This window comes from Bubalus bubalis, chromosome X (genome assembly GCF_019923935.1).
Source record: "Bubalus bubalis isolate 160015118507 breed Murrah chromosome X, NDDB_SH_1, whole genome shotgun sequence".
In the NCBI taxonomy this organism is placed as follows: Eukaryota; Metazoa; Chordata; class Mammalia; order Artiodactyla; family Bovidae; genus Bubalus; species Bubalus bubalis.
In genome coordinates this window covers 38,176,311-38,203,082 of record NC_059181.1, presented here as the reverse complement: position 1 = coordinate 38,203,082, position 26,772 = coordinate 38,176,311, and the positions used below count along the sequence as shown (strand labels likewise).

General features: G+C 43.8%; 1 protein-coding gene and 1 non-coding gene across 2 annotated transcripts in view; one reads left to right on the top strand and one right to left on the bottom strand.

Moving 5' to 3' along the window:
* Window positions 1-26,772, bottom strand: part of TSPAN7 (tetraspanin 7) — a 129,494-nt gene that overhangs the window by 48,124 nt on the left and 54,598 nt on the right. The gene's annotated exons all lie outside the window — the stretch shown is intronic.
* TRNAG-UCC lies at window positions 9,519-9,591 on the top strand. Its single transcript has one exon. It is a non-coding gene; the product is annotated as a tRNA-Gly (tRNA).

Below are 26,772 nucleotides of genomic sequence, written 5' to 3'. Positions count from 1 at the left end.
GCATAGTTTACTGAGGTTAGCGCAGTCTGAGAAGAAGCGGGGTGTAGTCTGGGCTTCACTCATTTTATCACACCCACTGGAAGCATCCATCCTACACTGAGAGCAAAATTCATACCACTGGAGTGACAGAAGCGTGGAGAATTCCTGGGATGCTGTGAACTCTGGCGAGTTACCTCATTGGTCTTTTACAGCAAAGATACCAACAAGCCTCTCTGCCCTTACTTCTAACCTTTCATTCATTACCAGGAAAGCAAAACCGGCTTAAATTCCCAATTTTCCCTCCTTAACCTGTGCTTTGTCCTCTTGTCACCAAGTTCTTTCCTCTCACGCCCAGCCTCCTTCCCAACAATTTTCCTTTCCTTAGTAAAATCAGGGAAACTCAAGTTTATTTTAGGCTACACTCAATTCCAAAGATGTCACAAAGAGTCAGACATGACTGAGCGACTGAACTGAACATCTCAATTCCACATTTTAGCATGAAGTCCTTTCTCCTGAGACTTAGCAACCAACCACGTGGCTGGAAATGACCCCTGCTTGCGATCTTTTTTGTATATTCTTTTGTATTTGTTTGAGCCAATAGCCTCAACTCTATACCTTGGCTCATACACTCCCTGCAACCTGAAAAGCACTCCTTCCTGCCTATCAATATTCTAGCCATCCTTTAAAGCCCAACTTGGGTCATAATTTCTCCTAGGGTTTAAATCCCCTACATTTAAATCTGACATTTAAGTTCTAGGGAGCTGCCCTGTCTTTGCCTTCACAGAGTTATTAGCCAGGGCTGCACACCATGTCCAACCAAGTCAGGGCACACAGTGGGGAATCCTTAATATTTTTCTTCAACAGGCCCTGGAGAGTAGGAGGAGTGGTTTTCTGGGGGCCCCAGGACTGACATAACAGTCAGCTGGCCCACTTGGGGCTGGGGCAATCCATTACCTCTTGAGGGGCCTGCAGCATACCCAATCCTGACATGCTCTCTGCCTCATGATAAGACTCAGACCGCAGCAACATGAAAAGTGTTTTTTTTTGCATCACTCAACTGTCACAATGTAACTTCCCAGGTTGTGATAGTGGTAAAGAATCTGCCTGACAATTTAGGAGAGGCAAGAGAGGTGGGTTCCACCCCTCTGTGGGGAAGATGCCCTGGAGGAGGGCATGGCAACCTACTCCAGTATTCTTGTCTAGAGAATCCCATGGACAGAGGAGCCTGGTGAGCTATGGTCCAAGGGGTTGCAAAGAGTTGGACATGACTGAAGCAACTTACTCCTTGGAAGGAAAGTTATGACCAACCTAGATAGCATATTCAAAAGCAGAGACATTACTTTGCCAACAAAGGTTCGTCTAGTCAAGGCTATGGTTTTTTCCTGTGGTCATGTATGGATGTGAGAGTTGGACTGTGAAGAAGGCTGAGCGCCGAAGAATTGATGCTTTTGAACTGTGGTGCTGGAAAAGACTCTTGAGAGTCCCTTGGACTGCAAGGAGATCCAACCAGTCCATTCTAAAGGAGATCAGCCCTGGGATTTCTTTGGAAGGAATGATGCTAAAGCTGAAACTCCAGTACTTTGGCCACCTCATGCAAAGAGTTGACTCACTGGAAAAGACTCTGATGCTGGGAGGGATTGGGGGCAGGAGGAGAAGGGGACGACAGAGGATGAGATGGCTGGATGGCATCACTGACTCGATGGACATGAGTTTGAGTGAACTCCAGGCATTGGTGATGGACAGGGAGGCCTGGCGTGCTGTGATTCATGGGGTCGCAAAGAGTCAGACACAACTGATCAACTGATCTGATCTGAAGCAACTTAACATGCATGCACGTGACACCCTAATGTGTGACCTTGGGCAAAGCCCCCCATCTCTCATGTGTCAGTTGGGGATCACAGACTTAGCTCATGGAGGGATAGTCAGGGTTACGTGAAACTGGGGCTCACAGGCTTGGGATCCTACCTAAAAGCTAGACAATGCTCAAGAAATGCACTGCTCACTGTTGTGACTTAACCTCCAGAGCTGAGTCCACCACAACTCTCAGGCGGATCTTCTACTTAATGTAATTTGAGAAGCATGAGGTGGGATCCTGCTCTAATCTTTCCTTTCCAGACAAATGTCAGAGTCCCTGAAATGTCACTTTAAAAGGCATATTTCATAGTTAAATTTTGGCATTAAGGGAGAAAAAAAATACCCTTAACAGGCAATAAAACAGCAATTCATCTCAAAGTGCAAGTGATCTGATCAAGTCAGCCTTGGCAAGGGGGTGGAGAGAGCTTGTTCAGGAGAGACTCACTGAAAGAGTCTCTCTCTTATTCCACACAGAAAATTCCAGGGCTTCTCCCTGAACAACAAATGCTGTGGATAAAGAGCTTGGGGGATAGGTGGTATGCACGTGTGCTTGATGCTCAGTCATGCCTGACTCTTTGCGACCTGATGGACTGTAGCCTGCTAGGCTCCTCTGTCCATGGGATTCTCCAGACAAGAATACTGGAGTGCGCAGCCATTCCCTTCTCCAGGGGATCTTCCCAACCCAGCGATCGAACCCGGGTCTTCTGCATTGCAGGCAGACTCTTTTCCGCTGAGCCACCTGGGAAGCCCAGGGGAAGGTGGGCCTGGAGTCAAGCCAGCCTTATCAGACTGGGGCCGATGTACCCTTGAGCACCACCTCACAGAGCCAGCTTCCGTCACTCTAAAAACACTGATAAGACGTGATCTTGGGAATGGCCCATTTGTTCCCATATTTTGTTCTTAATGCTGTTTATGAGTTTTCAAAGGGGGATGGGGGGAAGCCGGAAGGAACAGAGCACATTGAATGTGGAGCCAGCACAGAGCAGGAGCTCAAGAAATTACAGCTTTCCTTCCCTGGTGCTCAGACGGTTAAGCGCCTGTCTACAATGCGGGAGACCTGGGTTCGATCCCTGGGTCAGGAAGATCCCCTGGAGAAGGAAATGGCAATCCACTCTAGTACTATTGCCTGGAAAATCCCATGGACAGAGGAGCCTGGTAGGCTACAGTCCATGGGGTTGCAAAGAGTCGGACACAACTGAGTGACTTCACTTCACTTTACCTTACAAAGAAAGCTCTCTAGACATCCAATCCTGGTAAACCTAGTTTCAATTACCTTTCAATTACCTTTCAGACTTTCAAAATGCAAAGAAAATCCAGTTTTGATACTGGCATATTTAAACCTACTTCGATTTTTCCTGCCTTCCTCCCCATTCCCTTTCAAAACTCATGAAGGTATGTTAACAGCAAAAAGTGGACCAGATCTGTTCATTTTTGCTTGGGTATATATATTTAAAAAAAATCCCAGTACAGCTGAAGTTCCTAAAAGAATTGGTCTGACAAATACAATCAGAAAATCAATGATTGTCATATAAAATCACTTCACAGTGATTCCTGTGAGGTGAAATATTCTCATCCCTCAAGAACAAGAATCATGTGGGAAGAATTGAGAGGTTGGGATTAGTATATACATACTATTGATACCATGTATAAAATAGATAAGTAATGAGATCATGAGGGGCTTCTCTGGTGGCTCAGATGGTAAAGAATCTACCTGCAATGCAGGAGACCTGGGTTCAATCCCTAGGCCAGAAGATCCCCAGGAGAAGAGAATGACTACCCACTCCAGTTTTCTTGCCTGGACAGAGGAGCCTAGTGGGCTACAGTCCATGGAGTCACAAAGGGTCAGACATGACTGAACACAAGCACAATGAGAACCTACTGTAGACCACAGGAACCCCCACTCAGCACTCTGTGGTCACCTAAATGGGAGGGGAATTCAAAAAACAGGCGATATATGCATACCTATGGCTGATTCATTTTTCTGTATAGCAGAAACTAACATTGTAAAGCAACTATGCTCCAATGAAAATTAAAAAAAAAAAAAAGAACAAGGATCACTGCTCAGAGATGAAGGAAAAGTGGAGCCTGAACTTGAAATTGCCAAAGCAGGCCCCACTGCCAAAGCAGTACCCCACAGTGGGTACTGCCAAAGTACCCACTCTCACTTACGATGGTGAGAGTGGGTACTTCCTCACTGAAACCAAAGCAGCAATAGAGCCGTCCACTGAGAACTGCACTGGAAGAGCAGGTACTACGTCTGACAGCAGTAAGTCAACATGCAGCAGAATGTACCGCCACAAGAAGGACGAACACGTGCCCTGTGGGTACAGAGAACAGGAAATCGCTTCACGACAGTTAACATGCAGGCTGGTGCCTGCCAGATGGAATAGATTCTGATGGCAAGGGATAAGCAGGAGAGAACATTCCAGACAGGAGGGACTATACAATCAGTATAAAGAGGCCACCCTGCTCCCCATGGCATGTGAGTGCTGGCTTAATGCGCTGGGCTTCCTGCGCTGGCACTCAGGCGTGCAACCTTGGATGTTACGTAATTTCTCTAACACCCAGTTTTCTTTTTCCTCAAAGGGGGATGATGACAGCCACCTAGGAGGGCTGTTAAGCGGATCAGATGAGATAATATGAACTAAGTCACTTAGGCCCATGCTTAACAATCAACACCCAAGCAACCGCAACTGCCACTGTTCTCATTTCATTCTCCTTCTAAAGACTAAATAAATATGTCTTTGAGGATACTTTCTAGATGTGGCTCAGAGGAGCTTGCTAGAACAATTCCTTACCTATGCTCTGGGTCGGAGGCCCAGGGTATTGTACCACTCCCACTAGGTATTGTACCACTCCCGCCTATCACAGCATGAACACCAAAGGCACCAAGGCCTGCCCTTTCCCCAGAGAAGGTCCCGGCCTGCTGCCCACTTTACCCTCCTCCTGGGTTCTAGGGAGAAGCGCCAACGAACCTAAGTGCTTACAGTGTTGTGTTGGGGCCCAGTTTTCTTATTAACTGAGAATTAATAGAAAAACCAATGTGTTGTAACTCATAAAAAAAAATCTTAAGTCCATGAGTATATCCTTCGCCTCAGAGAGTACAGTGTGGCCGTGATTTAATCTGTCTGATGATTTAAGACCTAGCAGTGCCCCAGGTTATATAACTAAGACTGGTTCTGCACAGTGGAGGTTTTGCAGGATAGAAGCTGGGCCACTTGGAAAAGCAAGCTGATGGGAGAGTGCAAGTGTTAGTTGCTCTGTTGCTGCTGCTAAGTCACTTCATTCGTGTCTGAATCTGTGAGACCCCATAGACGGCAGCCCACCAGGCTCCCCTGTCCCTGGGATTCTCCAGGCAAGAACACTGGAGTGGGGTGCCATTTCAGTCATGTCCAATTCTTTGCAACGATATGGACTATAGCCCACCAAGACTCCTCTGTCCATGGAATTCTCCAGACAAGAATACTGGAGTGGGTTGTGAATTCCTTCTCCAGGGGATCTTCCCAACCCAGAGATCGAACCCAGGTCTCCTGCATTTCAGGTAGATTCTTTACTATCTGAGCCACCAGGGATTCTGTTTATGGGAATGGGAGACAATTTGAGATTCATCTAACAGTCAAGGGTTTCAGACTTGACCACAATCAATCTATGTAAGAAATAAGATTTATATCGAAACCCTGTATATACAATGTAAATGAGGGTTTCTCAAAGCAATACTTACCCTCATTCTGAGCATGTATCCTAGTGTTTTCTACTCTACTGAAAAACTTTTTAATAAGTAGCACTCCTTGTACCTCAGAGGGCCTCCTGCCTTCTGTGCTTTAGAGAGTGTACCACATAGAGTTAAGGACAAAAATCCATACAATTTTAATTAAAAAATAGAAGATCAGAGGCTGCAGCATTTTTCCAGAATTGGAGAGTGAGAGGGGAGAGAGGTTCAGCTCCCAAAGGTGTCCAGCTCTAGGGAGCTGCCCTGTTTTTGCAGAGTTATTAGCCAGGGTCCCACGCCATGTCCAGCCAAGTCAGGGCACACAGTGCGGAATCCTTAATACTTTTCTTCAACAGGCTCTAGAGAGAGGGGGCAGTGGTTTCCTGGGGGGGCTCCGGCACCAATGTGACAGCCACCTGGCCCACTTGGGGCTGGGGCAATCCATTACCTCCTGAGGGGCCTGCAGCATACCCTAATCTCGATATATCCTCTGCCTCACAATAAGCCCCAAACCACAGCAACACGAAAAGCTATTTTTTTTTTTTTTTTTGCATCACTCAACTGTCACAAATGTGTGTGGGAACCCTAAGCACACCAGAGGAACTTCTCCACAAAGAATCATCTCTCAGAGAAGAGCCTACTGTGCCACGGGCCACCTGTGTGGCCCAGTCCACCATCCAGGGAAAATCAACTGCTTGCAACTAGACAAAACCATTGGCAGCCATCGATGCTGGCAAGCAGCCATGTGCACATGGAGAGATTTCCTATCAGCAGGGGCTTGCTCTCCTGTGGGGAAAGATGGCAGCGTTTCAAGAGGCAACCGGGAAGGAAAATCTGAGTTCAGCGTCCCCAACCATAACAATCATAAAGCAGTGAGGGAAGGAAAACAAGCTCTACTGAACTGGGCCACCCTAGGGACTCAGAATGGAATTGAAGCAATGCCCGTCACGACGATCCTAAGCCTAGGACCAAAGGCGCAAGATTACATATCTCTTAGATACAGACACCACCTTGAACATGTAAAATGGAAGCCAACTGGGGAAATCTTAGCAGAAGCAAATACATGTCATAGTGTATGAGGTTTAAAGCCATATCAGAATAAGTGGATTCACAGGAACTCATGGGTCATAGGAATTAAAAACTGCACTTTGAGTTTTTTTGTTTGTTTGTTTGTTTTAGTTGAAATATAAGAGACTTACAAGCACTTTTGGAATTTGACAGGAAGGAAATCTGCCCATTAGGATACCCAAAGGCCAGTTTGCAGGATAAAGCAGCAGTAAGCTGAGATCACAGCCAGGACACAGGAACTCCCAGTGTAGCCAGCTAAGGAAAAACCTCTCAGAAAGTCACGATGCAACAATGATGTTGAGTTATGAAGGGGTAATTTCTTACAGGCACACGCTTTGTGACAGCTTGGCAATGTGCCCTGGGATGTTTCTACAACAGGACAATAGTCTGATGAGAGAAGGAATGGGGAAAAAAAAATCCCTGCCTGGCCCTCATCCTGACTATTGGTCACAAGGGGGTACAGGGCCTGGGAGACCCCTGGGCTGGCGCATTCCAGCAGGTGCCTCAGCACTGACCTCAATATTGGTGTCATCAATGGCCTTGGGGCTAGAGTTCCAACTTTTTCCACATTGTTCTACTGTCTTTGTGTTAATTCTCATCCAAACATAACCTTGGAGATTTGCCTGGTGGTCTCACTGATCCTAAGTGTTAAGACATTTGACTGGGAACAGCAACAGCTCTTTGGAACAGAGCTTAACCTGCAATTTTAAATGTTTCTCTACCAGGAAAGGGTGAATAATAGCTATTCACTCAAAGTCAGAGTACTGGTTATGAAACAATTTGAGCATGGGGAAAAGAAAACAAAAAAGAAATGGCTTCTGTCTTATGGCTAAGTGGCTTGACTTATTCAAGTGTGGAGAGGGCAGATATTCTTAGCTATTCTAATCAACAGCAAGAGGCTTTTGCACTATTTGGCTCAAATGTGGCCTGTCTGAGGCTAGAGTACAATCTGTAGAAGTTTGGAAAATAACCTCCTAATTAGCAAGTGTGTACACAATAGTAGGGCTTCCCTGGTGGCTCAGTGGTAAAGAATCTGCTTACCTATGCAGGAGACACGGGTTTGATCCCTGGGTCAGGAAGATCCCCTGAAGGAAACGGCAACCCACTCCAGTATTCTTGCTGGGAAATCCCATGGACAGAGGAGCCTGGCGGGCTATAGTCCATGGAATTGCAAAGAGTTGGTCACAACTGAGTGGCTAAGCACATGCACACGCACGCACGCACGTGCACACACACACACACATTAGTGGAGCTTTCAGTAAGGAATTTTCAAAGTTTTATCTGGAAATGACTAACTGAATCCTTGACCAGAAATTGGAAGCTTGCAGTGAAATTTGTGGGGGTACTAGTCACCATCGAAGGCCTGTATTGCCCCTCTCTGGAGTTTGCAATGGGGGAGCCACACTCTCTCTACCTCAGTTTCCTTATCTGTTAAATTACTATCTAAAAAGGTAGTATAATACAAGGTTCTGCAAAGGATTAAATGAGGTGACACAGTGTGGAGCATACAGTAAGTTTTCAACAAACATTAAGTATCACTTAATTAAGTATCAACAAACATTAAGTATCACTTTTCTCAAGGTTCTCAAAGCCTGCTTTATTTTTCTTCTCTTTCTGGCAAGGACATTTCCAAAAGTGAAATATCATTAATTTTCATCAATAAAGGATGGGAAGTGGTGTCAGTTTCACAAGTGATTTAACCAGAGACCTACACCATCTTTCCCAGGGAAATGGAAATAGTTCAGAAGCAACATCCTTTTCTGACATTGCCTCTGCCCCCAAAAGTCGTGCCAAAATTCAACAAAATTTAACAGAAGAGATAGTCCACAACAGTTTACTTTATTTAAAGGCGCCTCTCCTGGAAAATCCTTCCTCCACTCAAGTTTGAGTACAAAATTCAAACTAGGTCTTGGGGCATGTTTCCTTTAAAATTAATCTAAAATTGGGACTTCCCTAGTGGTCCAGTGGTTAAGATGCTGCACATCCAATAAAGAGGGCACAGGTTCAATCCCTGGTCAGGGAACTAAGATCCCGCATGCTGCATGGCATGGCCAAGTAAAAATAAAATAAATAAAATTAACCTCAAATCGATTTCATTGACTAGATTAATTAGCTTTTTTCCAAACTTTGGGGTTCAGGGTAAAGATGTCCTTTATTTTTGTAGTGGGAAATCATAAATCATAGTAGGTTGCCATTTCCTCCTTCAGGAGATCTTCCTGACCCAGGGATCGACCCTGAGTCTCCTGCATCTCCTGCATTGCAGGCAGATTCTTTAATGCTTGAGCCATCAAGGAAGCCCCAGAAATCATAGAAGGACCCTCTGTGGAAGGTTGCTATCAAACCAGGAGGATCTGAGAGGGCAGTAATAGAAGCTGCACGGAATCCAGTCAGCAGATATCAAAGTTCCAGGACCAGACAGTGACCCCTGCCCGGATGTTCATGGTGGAGTCAGAACCAGGGCTATGGCCCTGCCTGCTGGACCACACCCTGCTTCTCTTGTGGCCTTTGTCTGAGCTGAGTGTCCTCACATTTGTTCAAGTGAGCAGAAGGGCTCATTTCCCAGACACCTCCTGATCACAGCTTATCAGCTTATATAACAGGCAGTTGAGGGTTAGCAGCATCAGACAGCTGAGATTCAAGTGCTAGTTTTTACACCTCTGAGTCTCAGTTTTGTGATGTCCCTGGCCTATCTCACAAGGCACCAAGAGGCTGCAAAGAAGTTTTATGAGGACCCTCTGGATACTGTAAACAGCTGTGTCAATAAATGTGAGGCCCCTCATGAAGGAAAGGGGGCAAGAAGGCAAAAACTCGATGCTGAGAATAAAGTCCCTAAGCAGAGAGAGGAATCAGGAATGCTGCTATCATGGAGACTCTCTCCTGCCCATTCCTAAAAGCCAGCCAAGGGACTTCCCTGGTGGTCCAGTGGTTAAGACTCTGCACTTCCAATGTAGGGGGCACAGGTTCGATACCTGGTCAGGGAACTATGATCCCACATGCCACAAGGCGTGGCCAAAAGATAATTTTAAATAAAAGTGAAAAAGTGAGAATGACTCATTCTAAATATTTTGATTAGCATACTTTCCAAGTATTAACCACCATGAACTAGGATAATAGTGCTATCTAACATCAATTTTTTCCTAATATGACTAAACTAGTTCTGACATAGGCATCTGTAAGTCATCTCTAATATAATAAAATTTGAAGGCAGGAGTTAGGTCACAAAATTTAAAAAAAAAAAATATATATATATATATATATATATATATTAGCAAAAAGGTAGATATATAAAAACCCAGAATAAAAGATCCTTAAAAATGATAAGCATTTTAAAAACGAAACAGCAATACAAACTATAGTTATTAAATATATGTTTTCTATGGTCTGCATGAAAGTGTTAGTCTCTCAGTCATGTCCAACTCTTGGCAACCCCATGGACTGTAGCCTGCCAGGCTCCTCTGTCCTGAAGATTATTCCAGGCAAGAACACTGGAGTGGGTTGCCATTCACTTCTCCAGGGGGTCTTCCTAACCCAGGGATAGAACCAAGGTCTCCTGCCTTGTAGGCAGATTCTTTACTGTCTGAGCTCCCAGGGAAGACTACTTTATCCAAATTGAGAAAGTATTGGGAAATATAAAAGGAAAACAAAACCTAAGAGACCGGATGGCACTAACTCATAAATAAGAAATGCTCCATTAGCTATGCTGCTGCTGCTGCTGCTAAGTCACTTCAGTCATGTCCGACTCTGTGTGACCCCATAGACGGCAGCCCACTAGGCTCCCCCGTCCCTGGGATTCTCCAGGCAAGAATACTGGAGTGGGTTGCCATTTCCTTCTCCATTAGCTATATGACCCAATAATTAGTTCACAATGACATGAACAAAATATCCAAATTTCAAATTCCATAACAAATGAATAAAAAGAAAAAAGTTTTTTTAAAAAAATTCAGAGAATATACTTTCTTTGTGAATGTGTATGTTGAAGAAATTTCTCATGATGAAATTCACCATCTAGATTTACTTGGAGAAGTAACTGAATCTCTACCTCAGCCAACACTGTCAATTCTATACTAACCAATTAACAAAAGTTTTCTGATGTAAAAATTACTTCACTGAAAAACATTAGAAGCACTTTTAAAATTTAAATTTATTACCATCTATAGGAGTACTGGTCCACTTTGTAACCACAATTTGTGTACATAGCTTCTATTATTGGACTATGGCTCTTAAAGCCAAATTCAGGTATTATCTAGCTTTGTAGTAAGGTCTTATTCAAAGGATGTACTCAATAACTGACTGATGGTTGAATGAATGAGGATGACCTGCTTCTTAGAAAACTAAAATGCATCTTCTCCTTAACAGTTAACTGAGCTGGCTTTAGCATCAGGAAATTGTTAAAGATCTCTTAAAAATGTGTTTATCACATGCAAATACAAGTGAACATATTCTGCTTTGCTCCCCAAAACAAAACAAAGACCAAAAAGATAAATGTTTTAAGAAGGCACGTTCAAGAAAATGTCTTTGCAAAATTCTAATTCAAAAAGATACATGCACCCCTATGTTCATAGTAGCACTAATTACAAAAGCTAAGACATGGAAACAATCTAAATGTCCATTGACAGATAAATGGATAAAGATGTGTGTGTATACACATACACACACACATATACATATATACATACAGTGGAATATTGCTCAGCCATAAAAAAGAATGAAATAATGCTTTGCAGCAACATGGATGCAACTAGAGATTATCACACTAAATGAAGCAAGTCAGAAAGAGAAAGACAAATATCATATGATATCACTTATATGGGGAATCTAAAAATAAAACACAGATGAACCTATCTATGAGACAGAAACAGACTCACAGACAGAGGAGAGACTTGTGGTTGCCAAAGGGGAGGGCAGGGGAGGGAAGGATTGGGAGTTTGGGATTAGCAGCTGCAAACTATTATATACAGGATGGATAAACAACAAGGTCCTACTATATAGCAGAGGGAACTATATTCAATATTCTGTGACAAACCATAATAGGAAAGAATATGAAAAAGAATAAATTTTTGCTGTACAGCAGAAATTAACAAAACACTGTATAATAAATCAACTATACGTCAATAAATTCTTTTTAAAAGAACAAAACAATAAAATGTCTTTGTATATAAACCTATAGTAAACTGCCTTAGACTACTTCATGGGGTTATATGTGCCCCATCTCTGGAGGTTGGATTTTCCTTGATCCAGGAAACAGTGGGAAAGACTTCTTCAGTTAAAAAGAAAATCTAAACCAAATGACTCTAGTCTTCTCTCCCTATATGGCTGAATAGCCCCCTGAGGTTTGCCCTCCTACAGATGATTTTTCTTCCTCTTTATCAGTTAACAATCTGGTTTATATTCTTGAATAGTAGAGCAAAATTTTTTCTCATTAATAGTGATGACAATAATGAAATCACTCAGTATTCAAATCTTCAAAGTGTCCCCTCCCTGATAAGAGCCATTTTGTAGATATTCACACGTGTCACACTTGGTAGAGATAGCTTCCTGACCGTGTAACACTGAGACAGTCAGCGACTATTACGGCATTCAGTCATGAAATCAAACCGGACTTCAACCTTTTCCAAGATTAATTAAATGCCAGAAGGCCAACCATTTCAAACCTTCCTTTCTAGCTGCCAGCGGGCAAATGGAAGTGAACTCTGGAAAGTACAGTAGCTCAACAGAATTAATAGCTAAAATGAACTCTGGCTCTGCTTGTTAACACAATTTTCTTTGCCCCCAGCTCAAACTTAATATTCTGATGATTCTACTTTGTAGATTATCTTGTAGCAGCATTGCTCTGAAATAAAATGGTCTAAAAAGGGTTAATAGCCGCTGATTTGGATGTAAAAGGAGAGTCTACAAACCAACCAAAGAAACACTATTCTGGAATCCTACAACTCCGTGCTGTGGAATTTTACCAATTAGCATCATCACTGCTACAGGTACAAAATGAAGATCAATTGTCTGGGGTGACTTCAGAATGCCAGACTGATGAAACCTTAATGGTATTAGCTCAATTAGATGGCAAGCAGTTTACACCAATTAAGGTAGATATAATTTTAGAACCAATTCACTAGAGAATGTTCTCTAACTGATGTGTCTTCTACACAGTCCTAAGACTACAGATTTCATTGCTTAAGATACAGCACAGATTTATTAGATCTGCAAAAGCCTTTGGAAGTTTAACACGTATTGGAACCACTGTCCTGGACAAGTAACGTCATAACACCAATGAAAGCTGAGAGTTTAAGCAAATACATTCAACTTTATCCTAAGGTATAACAGATCACATGGGCTTCCCTGGTGGCTCAGTGGTAAAGAATTTACCTGCCAATGCAGGAGAAGCTGGTTCAACCCCCTAGGCGGGAAGATCCTCTGGAGAAGGAAATGGCAACCCACTCCAGTATTCTTGCCTGGAAAATCCCATGGACAGAGGAGCCTGGCAAGCTACAGTCCATAGGGTCTCAAAGAGTCAGACACTGAGTGACTAAACAACAATGACAAATAGATCATACAGCCAAGAAGTAACTGCTCTTTCTGGAACCTGCATCTCCCAAGTTAGGAGAGCAATAGAGGCGATGTCTTAAAACCATAGCAACTTCTCCATTTTGGAGAAACTTCCAAACAAAGAATGAGACAATGCTCACTGAATGATCTCTATGCAAATAGGTGGGGAAGTGAAATTTCCAAAAGGACTGAGGCAATTCAAAGGCTGATCCTCACCTTTAATTTGTCCCCAAGCTTCCTGCCACAAAATGCCCTGAGACCACCACCATTAGGAGGCTAGAATAAAAAATAAACTCATAATTGATGTTTAAGACTCAGATGGAAGATACTTTTAAGGTCAGTGGGTTAAAAAAATAAGAAAATTTAAAGCAGTTTGTTTTTAAAAAGTTCTTACACCTATGATTAATGAAGAATCTATCAAACTGATCACTTACTTGATTTAAAGGGGAAAAAAGTCATAAAATTCAGAAGCAAAAATGCTGGGGTGGGGGGAGTCTAGCTGTCTCACTTTGCCCCAAAGAAAGGTAAAAATGAAGATGAATTCAGCTCTTGGTTCTCCTGCTCTTGCACTGTGTACATATGGACAGGAGCAGTGCTCACTTGTCACAGACGGGACATTTCTGCACAACAGTGATGCAGTATCATAGTGGTCTTCTCCAGGTGACTCAGGAAGAGATCATCTGAATCTATTCTGTGTGTGTGTGTGTGTGTTAGTTGCTCAGTCATACCTGACTCTTTGCAACCCCATGGACTGTGGCCTACCAGGCTCCTCTGTCCATGGGATTCTCCAGGCACGAATATTGGAGTGGGTTGCCATTCCCTTCTCCAAGGGATCATCCTGACCTAGAGACTGAACTCAGGTGTCCCACATTGCAGGCAGATTCTTTACCATCTGAGCCACCACAGAAGCCCAAATCTACCTGCTGCTGCTGCTTCTGCTAAGTCGCTTCAGTCGTGTCCAACTCTGTGCGACCCCATAGATGGCAGCCCATGAGGCTCCCCCGTCCCTGGGATTCTCCAGGCAAGAGTACTGGAGTGGGTTGCCATTGCCTTCTCCGAAATCTATCCTAGACCATACAAAAAAAAAAAAAAAAAAAAAAACTATAAAAAGTAGAAGGAAAAAAATCAGGGGGATTTAGAAGGACAGAAATTCTGGCCCCCTAAATGGTCTAAAGGTATATTATAAACCATAAGATAATCATTTTATCAGAACTGTTGAGCTATGCACAAAAACTGCCCTATATATATCAAGTTCCCATTTGAAGACATGTTTTGGTTTTATTTTTATTTATTTATTTATTTTTTAGTTCTACCAGTTTATTGCTACCAACCCGTGACCCTCCACCCTCATGCACACATGCTCAGTCATGTAACCCCATGGACTGCAGCCAGCCAGGCTCCTCTGTCCATGGACTTTTCCAGGCAACAATACTGGAGTGGGTTGCCATTTCCTTCTCCAGGTATGTTTTGGTTTTAAATCACATTATGTTAAGGATATTGCTACAGCCAGAAACAGTCTTTACCCAGGCATACCACTGTGGCATAATCCTCACTATTGAACCCAACTTTGAGTCTGAAAGTGAAAGTGAAAGTCGCTCAGTTGTGTCCGACTCTTTGCGACCCCATGGACTGTAGCCTACCAGGCTCCTCCCTCCATGGGATTCTCCAGGCAAGAGTACTGGAGTGGGTTGCCATTGCCTTCTCCAGGGGATCTTCCTGACCCAGGGATCGAACCCGGGTCTCACGCATTCCAGGCAGACGCTTCAGATGCTTTAACCTCTGAGCCACCAGGGAGTCTAAATGAGGGTAAATGTGGTCCTACCACAGGAAATGGAAACACAAACTAAATATAAAACAAAAACACCAAACCCATTTATAATAATATTTCTTAGGAAAGCCTGTGCATTTACCACCCTTTAAACCCATAGTCTGTTGATATTTTAAAATCATTAATATAAAATAGCTATAGACCAGAGAGGTGTATCTGATACCTATTTTCTCCTAGAAACAAGTACACGTTCAGCCATAAATCAAAATCACAAATGTAACAGAGCATTGCAACACATTTTAGACTAGAGGAAGGACACAATCATTTTCTAAACTGACTTGGACATTGTGGATTGTGTGTGTGAGCATGCTAAGTCACTTTAGTCATGTCCGACGCTTTGTGACCCTATGGTCTGTAGCCCATGGCTCCTCCGCCCATGGGATTCTCCAGGCAAGAATACTGGAATGGGCTGCATGCCCTCCTCCAGGGGATCTTTCCAACCCAGGGATCAAACCTGGGCCTCTTATGTCTCCTGCATTGGCAGGCAGGTTCTTAACCACTAGCGCCACCTGGGAAGCCCTTGTGGATTGTAACTGGACATAAACTAGCTAAACTAAAATGATCACTTTTTGCTCTTTTCTCCTTTGTAACAAACAATCCAAAGCTTGGAAATGCCTCATTCTTTTTCTCAAGCACCACCGCAAGAATCCTAAACCTACCATAGTACAATATTGTAGAAGCTAGAAGCCAGACCCTAATAAGAATATAAAAGAGGAAAATTTGAACTACACAGCATAGTTCTTGTCTGTATTTAGGCTACTTAGCCCAAGCCAAAGATTATCTAAGACCTAAAAGTGAATGGCCATCAAAAACAGCTATAAAAATGCAAAACATCCCTCATTCCACTAATTTCCTTAGGTCAGAGGTTCTCATTTGTATTTGGCCACAGGCAGAGGTGCTCTGGGTCTCTCTCAGTAAGGCTCTCATAACCCCGCTCCCCTGCTGTTACTCCTGTCTCCCAAGAAAGCCAGGCTTCCCAGATGGTGCTAGTGGTAAAGAACCTGCCAATGCAGGAGATGTAAGAAATGTGAGTTTGATCTCTGGTCCAGGAAGATCCCTTGGAGAAGGGCACAGAGACCCAATCCAGTATTCTTGCCTGGAGAACTCCCATGGACAGAAAAGCCTGGTGCACTACAGTCCATGAGGTTGCAAAGAGTTGGACACGACTGAAGTGACTTAGCATGCATGCACCCAAGAAAGCCACTTTGGCAGGTGGTCTAGAAAACCAAGTGGGGACAGAATTTAGCAATGGGGTACAGAATTTAGGAAGAAGAAAGCACACTGGGTCAGAGTTCTTAATCTATGCATCTTGAAGATGTTAACATTTTTCAGATTGTCAAAATCACAATGAGGTAATACAGTTGAAAACATCTTGTGAATGATGAAATAATGCTGTGGGGATAGGTGTACACAGATCACCGGCTAACCACCTGCATGTGAGTAAACCCAGCCAAGATTCTCAGAGGCATGTCGAGGAATGTCAGGGCCAAATTATCATGTAAAGTCTGGATGTCTCAAACTTATACAAATGCTTTAATGACTCCAACTGCAGGTCTCCTGGGGGGAAAAAAAAAAGTCTTCTCAGTGAACCTCAGCTCCTTTGTTGAGGAATAAGCTCCTCTCCCTGGAATGTCCCTTTCAACTCCTGTCCTCTGCAGAACCCAGCTCTCCTCTGAGGATACCATGTCTTCTGTGGCCTCTGCTCCTATACCCAACACACTCATGGCCATGAAGCTTCTTAGAATCTTTCTTATAACCCAACGCCACTTCCAGGCCATTGTCCTTCCACTTGTAAACAGCTGATGCTCAGACCACACTCTACCTCTTCCTATAAAGTACCAATCTCTGTATGTTTTTGAAGATTGACAGGTGGTTGGCAGTTTTACTCTCCACTCCACGCCCTAACGGGGCTTCCCTGGTGGCTCAGATGGTAAAGAATCCGCCTGCAATGTAGGAGACCCAGGTTCCAGCCCTGGGTCAAGAACATCCCCTAGAGAAGAATATTCCAGTATTCTTGGCTGGGAAATCCCATGGACACAGGCTATAGTTCATGGGTTGCAAAAGAGTCAGACACGACTGAGCAACTAATACCCACCCACCCATTCCCTATCATCCAGGGTGACTTCTTACTTTTAGCATCTCAGGCCTGAGGTATCCCCCAATGGCAATGGTCTTTACCTCCATGCCACTGCTGCCATCTACTCCTGTGGCCACAACCCAAAATTTGTCAGCACATGGAAACACTCACCATCCAGGAGACTAAATTAAAATCCCACTCTGTGTCCATACCCTCCCATTTTCCCATCTCTCACTTCCTTAGTGTTACTATATTTATTCTTCGATAAGTCAGCCATTTATTCAAAATCTGCCAGGCACCATGCTGAGCACTGAAAGAAAAACTAGCAGTGAACAAGAAACACAGTCTGTGCAGTGACACTTTCACATAATTTCCATCCTTCACGAATTCCTGACACTACCTCTATTATCTCCCTAGTATCTCTTTCCCACTCTTCACACGAGTTGTTTTCAAACATCCCCTCAAACCACCCACCCCACCTCATGATGTTCCCACAGATAACTTATTTCTTAATATGGAAAGTCCCATATATACGAATTTTCAAGTTGCAAACTTTCAAAGATGCAAACGTGTGTTCACATGTCTAGTCACATAAGTTCACGTATCTGGTGAACATTGTCACGTGCATGCATCCTCTACAAGTGGTTGTGCTTTTATGGACTTTACTGTACAGTACTCCATCACTGGGAAAGGTCAGTTTTCATTCCAATCCCAAAGAAAGGCAGTGCCAAAGAATGCTCAAACTACCACACAATTGCACTCATCGCACACGCCAGTAAAGTAATGCTCAAAAAAAAAACCAAAAAACTGTGAACTTCCAGATGTTCAAGCTGGTTTTAGAAAAGGCAGAGGAACCAGAGATCAAATTGCCAACATCCGCTGGATCATGGAAAAAGCAAGAGAGTTCCAGAAAAACATCTATTTCTGCTTTATTGACTATGCCAAAGCCTTTGACTGTGTGGATCACAATAAACTGTGGAAAATTCTTCAAGAGATGAGAATACCAGACCACCTGACCTGCCTCTTGAGAAACCTATATGCAGGTCAGGAAGCAACAGTTAGAACTGGACATGGAACAACAGACTGGTTCCAAATAGGGAAAGGAGTACGTCAAGGCTGTATATTGTCACCCTGCTTATTTAACTTATATGCAGAGTACATCATGAGAAATGCTGGGCTGGAAGAAGCACAAGCTGGAATCAAGATTGCCAGGAGAAATATCAATAACCTCAGATATGCAGATGACACCACCCTTATGGCAGAAAGTGAAGAAGAACTCAAAAGCCTCTTGAAAGGGAAAGAGGAGAGTGAAAAAGTTGGCTTAAAGGTTAACATTCAGAAAATGAAGATCATGGCATCTGGTCCCACCACTTGATGGGAAATAGATGGGGAAACAGTGGAAACAGTGGCAGACTTTATTTTTTGGGGCTCCAAAATCACTGCAGATGGTGACTGCAGCCAGGAAATTAAAAGACACTTACTCCTTGGAAGGAAAGTTATGACCAACCTAGATAGCATATTCAAAAGCAGAGACATTACTTTGCCAACAAAGGTCCGTCTAGTCAAGGCTATGGTTTTTCCAGTAGTCATGTATGGATGTGAGAGTTGGACTGTGAAGAAAACTGAGTGCCGAAGAATTGATGCTTTTGAACTGTGGTGTTGGAGAAGACTCTTGAGAGCCCCTTGGACTGCAAGGAGATCCGACCAGTCCATTCGAAAGGAGATCAGTCCTGGGTGTTCATTGGAAGGACTGATGCTAAAGCTGAAACTCCAATACTGCCACCTCATGCAAAGAGTTGACTCATTGGAAAAGACTCTGATGCTGGAGGGATTGGGGGCAGGAGGAGAAGGGGCTGACAGAGGATGAGATAGCAGTTGGATGGCATCACCGACTCGATGGACATGAGTTTGGGTGAACTCTGGGAATTGGTAATGGATAGGGAGGCCTGGTGTGCTGCAATTCATGGGGTCGCAAAGAGTTGGACACGACTGAGCAACTGAACTGAACTGACTCCATAGAGTACAGTAGCACAGTTTCTTTATTTCAAGGCCAGGATGTCTGGAAGCAAGTGTAAAAGCTGTGGTGTAGCTAGTATTTCTGTACTTTTCAAGATATCATACTGTAAGATTAAAAATATTTATTTTTTGTTTGCTTTTTATGACAAGTATTATAAACCTATTACAGTACAGTACTATATAGCTGATTGTGTTACTTGGGTACCTCCGTTAACTCTGTTGGACTTATAAATTGGACTTCCAAACATGCTCTCAGAATAGAACTCATGCCTATGTAGGGGACTTCACAAAGAACAATGGAAGTCATCAGAAATAAAGCTCACCTTAACTTCCTGCCAGACCCCTAAAAGCTCTTGTAACCACACTGCTCCTTCCTCCTTCCCTACGATGTGTCCTTCCACCCATTCAAGACTAACACTTCCACCTATGCTCTGAGTGCCCTGTCCCAGGCTGTCTACTCCATTCTTTCTCCCATCCACTTAATCTCCAGTCTTTCACTGAGTCATCAATGCACAGTAGCTACCTTCATGTAGACCTAGCTGCTCATACAGTTAACCCCCCTGCCAAATGTCTCCTTTAACATTATTTTTCTTGTTCATGTGGAATTATATGGTGGCTATTTAGCAAAGACATCCTCTCTTGCAGCCAGCAGATGGGGAACAATGGAGGATGATACGGGATCAGGGTTCAAATGTCAAGTCTGCCACTTACCAACTAGGTAACCGTGAGCTGGTCTCAGGACTTACAAACATTATGGGAGATGCTAATAAGAACCTCTTACATGAACAGGGCATGAAATGTATCTGCTCCATGCCATGGAACTGGTGATGGACATGTGGCTAGTGCTCCAAAGTCTACAAAAGTATCATGTTTACAGGCGAAGGGGAACTGTTTTTCGTTTTCATATCTCCCACAAGTAAGTAAAAGATCTGGAAAATCCCCAGGAGGCTCTGGTCTCCTCTAGAAAACAAAAAATTAGGACAGATGTCTACAAAATATTTTTAAGTCCCTGTTAGAAGAATTCTCAACCCTTGGTTGCACATTAGCATCACACAGGGCTCCCCAGGTGGCGCTAGTGGTAAAGAATACACCGGCCAATGCAGGTGATCTAAGAGACGCAGGTTCAATCCCAGGGTCTGGAAGATCCCCTGGAGGAGGAAAACGGCAACCCACTCCAGTATTCTTGCCTAGAGAATCCCATGGATAGACGAGCCTGGCGGGCTGCAACCCACGTGGTCACAAAGAGTGGGACATGACTGAGCATCTGAGCACATGGGGAGTTTTCAAAACTCCTGATGCCTGGTTCCCACCCAAAACCAATTCAATTAGACTCTCTGGGGGGTGGAACCCAGGCAGCAGGGTTCCTCAAGCACCCTGGGGACACCAATGTGCAGCCAAGGTTGAGAACCATCACCTGCAATGACTGGCCACTTATATTTTTGCTTTTTAATTTGAGTAAGCAAGCTACAGAAAGATTAAATATAGTACTTATAATCAAGCCAGATTCTGCCTTGATTGGTTTCTTCTCACCTTAATCTTTTAGGGTCTAGGAAATATTTCTAGGCAATGATTCTTAGTTCAGAGGCCATTAATACTGAAACTTACTTCTAAGGTTACTCAGAACTCACAGGTTACTGTGAGCTTACTCAGTCCTATTGAGACCCTAGTAAGAGCAGTCAACATTTATTAGTTGGAAAGCAGAGAAATATCTCCACTGCTAGCATGCATAAATAATTTAATAACCTGAAAATAAATACAATAATTTGCCCTTCCAAAGCACCTTACATCGTGAAGCTGGTTTTCAGGGTCTCAAGAGATGTACCTGGTCAGAAACCATCTGGCAACATTTCCTCTGGCTGGTAGGCTTGATACAGCTTTATGATTCACAGTTTTAAATAACAGCACTCTTGAGGGCTGAGGATTGTGGTTGACTGGAGAGAAAATGGAAATGCTGAATGGAAAATTATGGCTGATATATTATTTGGTTGCACCTCTTTCCTGGAGCCAGCCTGGGCTATTATGACTTTATAAATAATTCCACTGAGATGGCTGGGAAAGGTACCACCCCAAAGTTCACACAGCTGTTTGCTGAGAAAAGAAGAATCCATGATACCTGGCTGGGAGACCCTGGACTTGTGGCCTCAGCCTTCAAATAAGTGGATGACAACGTGTTTCAACTCTAAAACTGGGATACTTATTTCTCCTTCATGTCACCCTTGGTGAGGAGGGGGAAAAACATGAAGAAATATCTAGAAAATAATTGGGGAGAGAAAGAAGTGGGAGCTTAAGGAAGGGCACAACTGCAAGTAGAACTGGTTCTTGGTGGGTATTTGTTGTTGTTGAAAGAAGAGGATCAGTTTAGACTAGGGACACATTGAGTCAGAGATATCGAAATAGAGAAGGCAGCGGGACAGGAGTTTGCATTTCAGGAGAAAGTCGGGGAGTTTCACGGATTTACTTAGTATTTAAAAAGTCGTGACACAGAATAAGGTCACCGAGGGAACTACTTTCAAGAAAAGAAGCACACACTGAGATCTGGGACCCAGCTACATACAGATTGAGGAGAAGATGAGCTACAAAAGGAGGCTGAGCAAACCAGTGAGTAAGAGAAAGCCAGAGAACAGGGTGCTTTGGAAGCCTGATGAGGCTTCAGGTTAAGAAAAATTCCTAAAATGTATGGCAAGCTTTAACACTCTCACCCATTGAAGTTCAGTCCTATTCTTGATTAATTGGGGAAAAGGAAGTTGAGCTGCAGGAAGGCTTTTGATCTTACTCACCACATGCCCTTCGCTCCAGTAGCTTATCTCATCATTCCAGTGAAAGCCAAGCTTCTCAGAAATCATGGGGTCTGCCAGTCACACTTACGAAGGGAAATAAATAAAATGGACCATGATCTTGTACAACACAGGGAATTCAGCCAATATTCTATAATGACTATAAGTGGAATATAACCTTTAAAAACTGTGAATCACTGTCTTGTACATCTGAAACTTATACAGTATTGTACATCAACTATCAGTTCAGTTCAGTTCAGTTGCTCAGTCGTGTTCAACTCTTTGAAACCCCATGGACTGCAGCACTCCAGGCTTCCCTGTCCATCACCAAATCCCGGAGCTTACTAAAACTCATGTCCATCCGAGTCAGCGATACCATCCAATCATCTCATCCTCTGTCATCCCCTTCTCCTCTCGCCTTCAGTCTTTCCCAGCATCAGGGGCTTTCTCAACGAGTCGGCTCTTCGCATCAGGTGCCAAAGTATTGCAGCTTCAGCAACAGTCCTTCCAATGAATATTCAGGACTGATTTCCTTTAGGATTGACTGATTTGATCTCCTTGCTGTGCAAGGGACTCGCAAGAGTCTTCTCCAACACCACAGTTCAAAAGCATTAATTCTTCAGCGCTCATCTTTCTTTATGGTCCAACTCTCACATCCATACATGACTACTGGAAAAACAATAGCTTTGAATAGATGGACCTTTGTCAGTAATGTCTCTGCTTTTTAATATGCTGTCTAGGTTTGTCATTGCTTTTCTTCCAATGAGAAAGCGTCTTTTAATTTCATGGCTACAGTCACCATCTGCAGTGATTTTGGAGCCCAAGGAAATAAAATCTGCCACTGTGTCCATTGTTTCCCCATCTATTTGCTATGAAGTGATGGGACCAGATGCTATGATCTTAGTTTTTTGAATGTTGAGTTTTAAGCCAACTTTTTCATTCTCCTCTTTCACTTTCTTCAAGTATACTTCAATTGAAAAATGAATTAAATAAAATTTTTAAAAATTTTTGAATGACCAGGATCACACTTCGATGTTTACAAAGTGCTATCTCACACAGGCTCCCCGTAGAACCCTAGAACCTCCCTGTGACATAAGAAGGGGTTGTCTGCAAATGTGCAGATTGAAATTTTTCTTTAAAAACCTAACTCCATTGCAATTTGTTCAAAGTCAGCCATTTCAGACTGTAGAAAAGCTTGTTGAGAATTTGACTCCTCTGACCTCAGATCTCTGGATTCCACCTCCCAAATCATATTGCTTGCTGTGTAAATGAGGAAAAAAACAGCTTCTTCTAAACCTCAGTAGGCAAGTTTCTCCCAGAAACAGAGAAGTACACAACTTATATTTGCACACTGTTTAGTGGATCATGCTATCATGTGCTCATTACCAAAGAAAGAAAGAAAAGAACCAAGCCTCAACTGAATGACTTATTGAAAGCAAGATGCAAGAAATATGGCTGTTTTTCTTTGCCTCACCATCATCTTATATTACACTTCACTGAAGGTGAATTGCCAACATGATCATCATTTCCTCTACTTTTCCAGAGCTTCCCTGGTGGCTCACATGGTAAAGACTCTGCCTGCAATGCAGGAGACGTGGGGTAGATCCCTGGGTCAGGAAGATCTCCTGGAGAAGGGAATGGCTACCCATTCCAGTATTCTTGCCTGGAGAATTCCATGGACAGAGAAGCCTGGTGAGCCCCAGTCCATGGGGTCGCAAAGAGTCAGACATGACTGAGCAACTAACACTTCACTTCTACCTTTCCAAGTAGGACTCAATCCTGATCTAAAGCAAGATATCATGTACTAGCAGAGTCTTAACCAAAGTTACAGCTTTTTATTTAGTGTCAAGGAAATTCAGTTACTTGTAGCCTTTCAGTCCCAGGCAAATTAAAGAAAGTTTAGATCCTAGAAGTAAGCAGGAAAAACTTCAAATGTTTTTAAAAAACTAATTTCAAGACTGATAATCAATATACTGGCCAAGGCCTGGCAGCCTGAAAATTTTAGGACTCGCTTCAGAGATCTAGAAGCAGAGGACTACATCTGTTTGTTGTTTAGTCACTAAGTTGAGCATGTCTGAATCTTTGAGACCCCATGGACTGTAGCCCACTGGGCTCCTATGTCCATGGGACTTTCCAGGCAAGAATACTGGAGTGGGTTGCCATTCCCTTCTCCAGAAGATCTTCCTGACCCAGGGACTGAACCCAGGTCTCCTGCACTGCAGGCAGATTCTTTACCATCTGAGCCACCAGGGAAGCCCATTGGTATCTACAACCCCCCAATAAAAAGATGATGTATATAATACAGGATAGCCCCAAACAATCCTAAAATTCCATTCAACTGTATACAATTTTGCAGTTTAGTCTCAGTATGCTGAGCCAGCAGTCCATGAATACAGAACAGAGAATAACAACACAGAAGGTGGAAGTCACAGAGCTGCTTGGATTTCCAGTCCAAACTAGGAAGTAAGGGTTCCAAATCTCAAAGGACAATCTGTCCTGCCTGGAAACAGGCTCCTGCCTTTCACACAGCTATCAGCTCCTTCTCAGCTTCTGTGGCTAACTCTAAAACTAAGTGGCCAAGGATCATTTAAGAAACAACCCAAAGACCTCTCACTTCCTGAGAGGGATCCAAGGTAGAGGGCACGCCTTACTTAGCTGAAGAACACTGATCACCCTCCCATCCCAGGTGCCCTGGAGTGGAAACAAGGCGAAGGCAGGCAGAATAACTCCTGCGAAAAGGGAACAGCACACTTGCCGGGTTCTTTCAGGAGGCGCCAAGCACTGTGAGCAGAGCGAACATAGCAGATGCTGGGTGGCAGCCTGCGGGGCACACATGGGCATCCCTGACCCAGGCAGGGCAGGCCCTGGTGAGACATTCCTGGTGGAAATAGGGCCCAGACAGCTGCCACGGCTGCTGCCACCTCTGCCTCCTGCTCAAGCAGGAGACCTGGGATAGCCCAGGGGCCGCAGTGCCTACCGGCAGGACATTCTTATCACTTAAGTTCTTGACACTCATATCTTTGGCTTAGACTTCAGAGTGAATATAACTCGACACTGCCAGCAACACAGGCAAGTTCTGAGATTTACTCTCAAGGAGAAGACAAGATAGGGATGAAACCCTCAGTAAGATGCAGGTGTTGAAGGAGCATACTGTATTCAAAGCCAGCATTTAGACACCAGGAAGTAAAGCCATTCAGCTTGCAGTATCACCAACTCCTTGTCCACAGTGTCTGCCACTAGGAATGCCTCCCACCTACCACCACCGACTCCCAACTCCACACAGCCGTTTTCCCTTGTGCTCCCTTGTATCCTTGTGTCCCTTTTCCCTGAAAGCCCCTGCCAGCATCTTTCAGAGAATGAGGGGATGGAAAAATGTCTGCCCTTTAAATGCTGAACTCACCAAGCTAAGGAATTCACATGAAGGCTCTCCCAGTAGCATGAAATGATACCATTTCCAAGGTCGCTCTGGGACTAGGGCTCCAATCTGAGAAGCTTGAACTGTTTGAATGAAAGACTTTAAAGGGGCAGGGGGCACTGAACTCTTCTCTCTCCCACCTTCACTCTGATACAAAGGACTGCTCCCACTGGAAAGCAAGTCAGAGGGAAATTCCATCTCAACCACCCTGACTTGCCGATAATTTCCAGATACTCTGTATCAAGGACACCCACCCATCCGCCCCTATGCTTTTTCAGACAGAGAGAAAACTTAGCCAAAAGGAAGTCAGCTTGCTGACAGTCAGATTTTTCTGGACTTCCCCATCCTCAGGAAACTCACAAGACAGGTTCGCTGGTCTGGCCAAAGAGGAACAGCATCTGATGGACCAAGACAGGGCTGGTGGTTAAAGATGTGCGGGAAAGCAAACATATAAATGAGGGCCAACTTAATGAGTTCTGAGTTCCCTAATGTGTTTATTGAAGTCTCTGTACTCCTGATTGTTTCAAACTCATGCTTCCTGCTTTCCCAGTCTGTGTCCACCCTACAGCCTTTTCCAGCACTGGCCTAATTCTCCCAGTCTCTCTCTACCTTCCTCCAACTGTACCAAGAGCATTCAAGGTTCACTTATCCTCTGTGGCAAGCATCCTTTCCTTAGTTCCTCTAAACTATTTTTATTATCAATTCAGGTTAAGTCTCCCCCTCCATCCTTTCAGTCCCTCTCCCTGATGTGAGCAAACAGTAAAGATAGAAGATGAGAATGAATGTTGCTCAATATCCAAACTTCCCCTCTCCCCACTGCATCCGACAACAACAAAAAAAAACTATTTGTCACCTGTCTGGTCAACTGTATGGGAGAACCTCACAAGATGGGGTTGGTTTCCCTAAATCAGAGGAGAGAAGCATGGAGTAGAAAGAAGGAAAAAGAGCAGGCAAACAATGAACCTTCATATGACGTTACTCCTAGTGTGGTACGAAGCCTTCCTGCTGGACCGTCGCTTGGAGTATGCAGATTTCTAAGCATAACATAGAACCTACAGGACCAGTGTCTTGGAGGTGTATGAAATATGTGTTTCAAAGGAGAGCTCTGCATTGTGTACAGATGGCACACCCCTCCAGATCATCATGTTCAAGCTCTCACTCCCCTTGAGCTTTTAGGTGTGTGTGAGTGCTCAATCGCTCTGTCGCTCAGTCGTGTCTGACTCTTTTGCAACCCCACGGACTGTAGCCCACCAGGCTCCTCTGTCCATGGGATTTCCCAGGCAAAAATACTGGAGTGGGTTGCCATTTCCTTTTCCAGTGGATCTTCCTGACCCAGGAATCAAACTCAAATCTCCTGCATGTCCAGCATTGCACGCAGACTGTTTATCACTATGCCACACACACAACTCTTTAAATGATAGTGACTGGTAGACATTACAATGGTCATTGTCCAGTTTTGAGTGACTTCCCTCCCCACCCTGCAGGAAAAAAATCAGATTTGCTGCCATATGC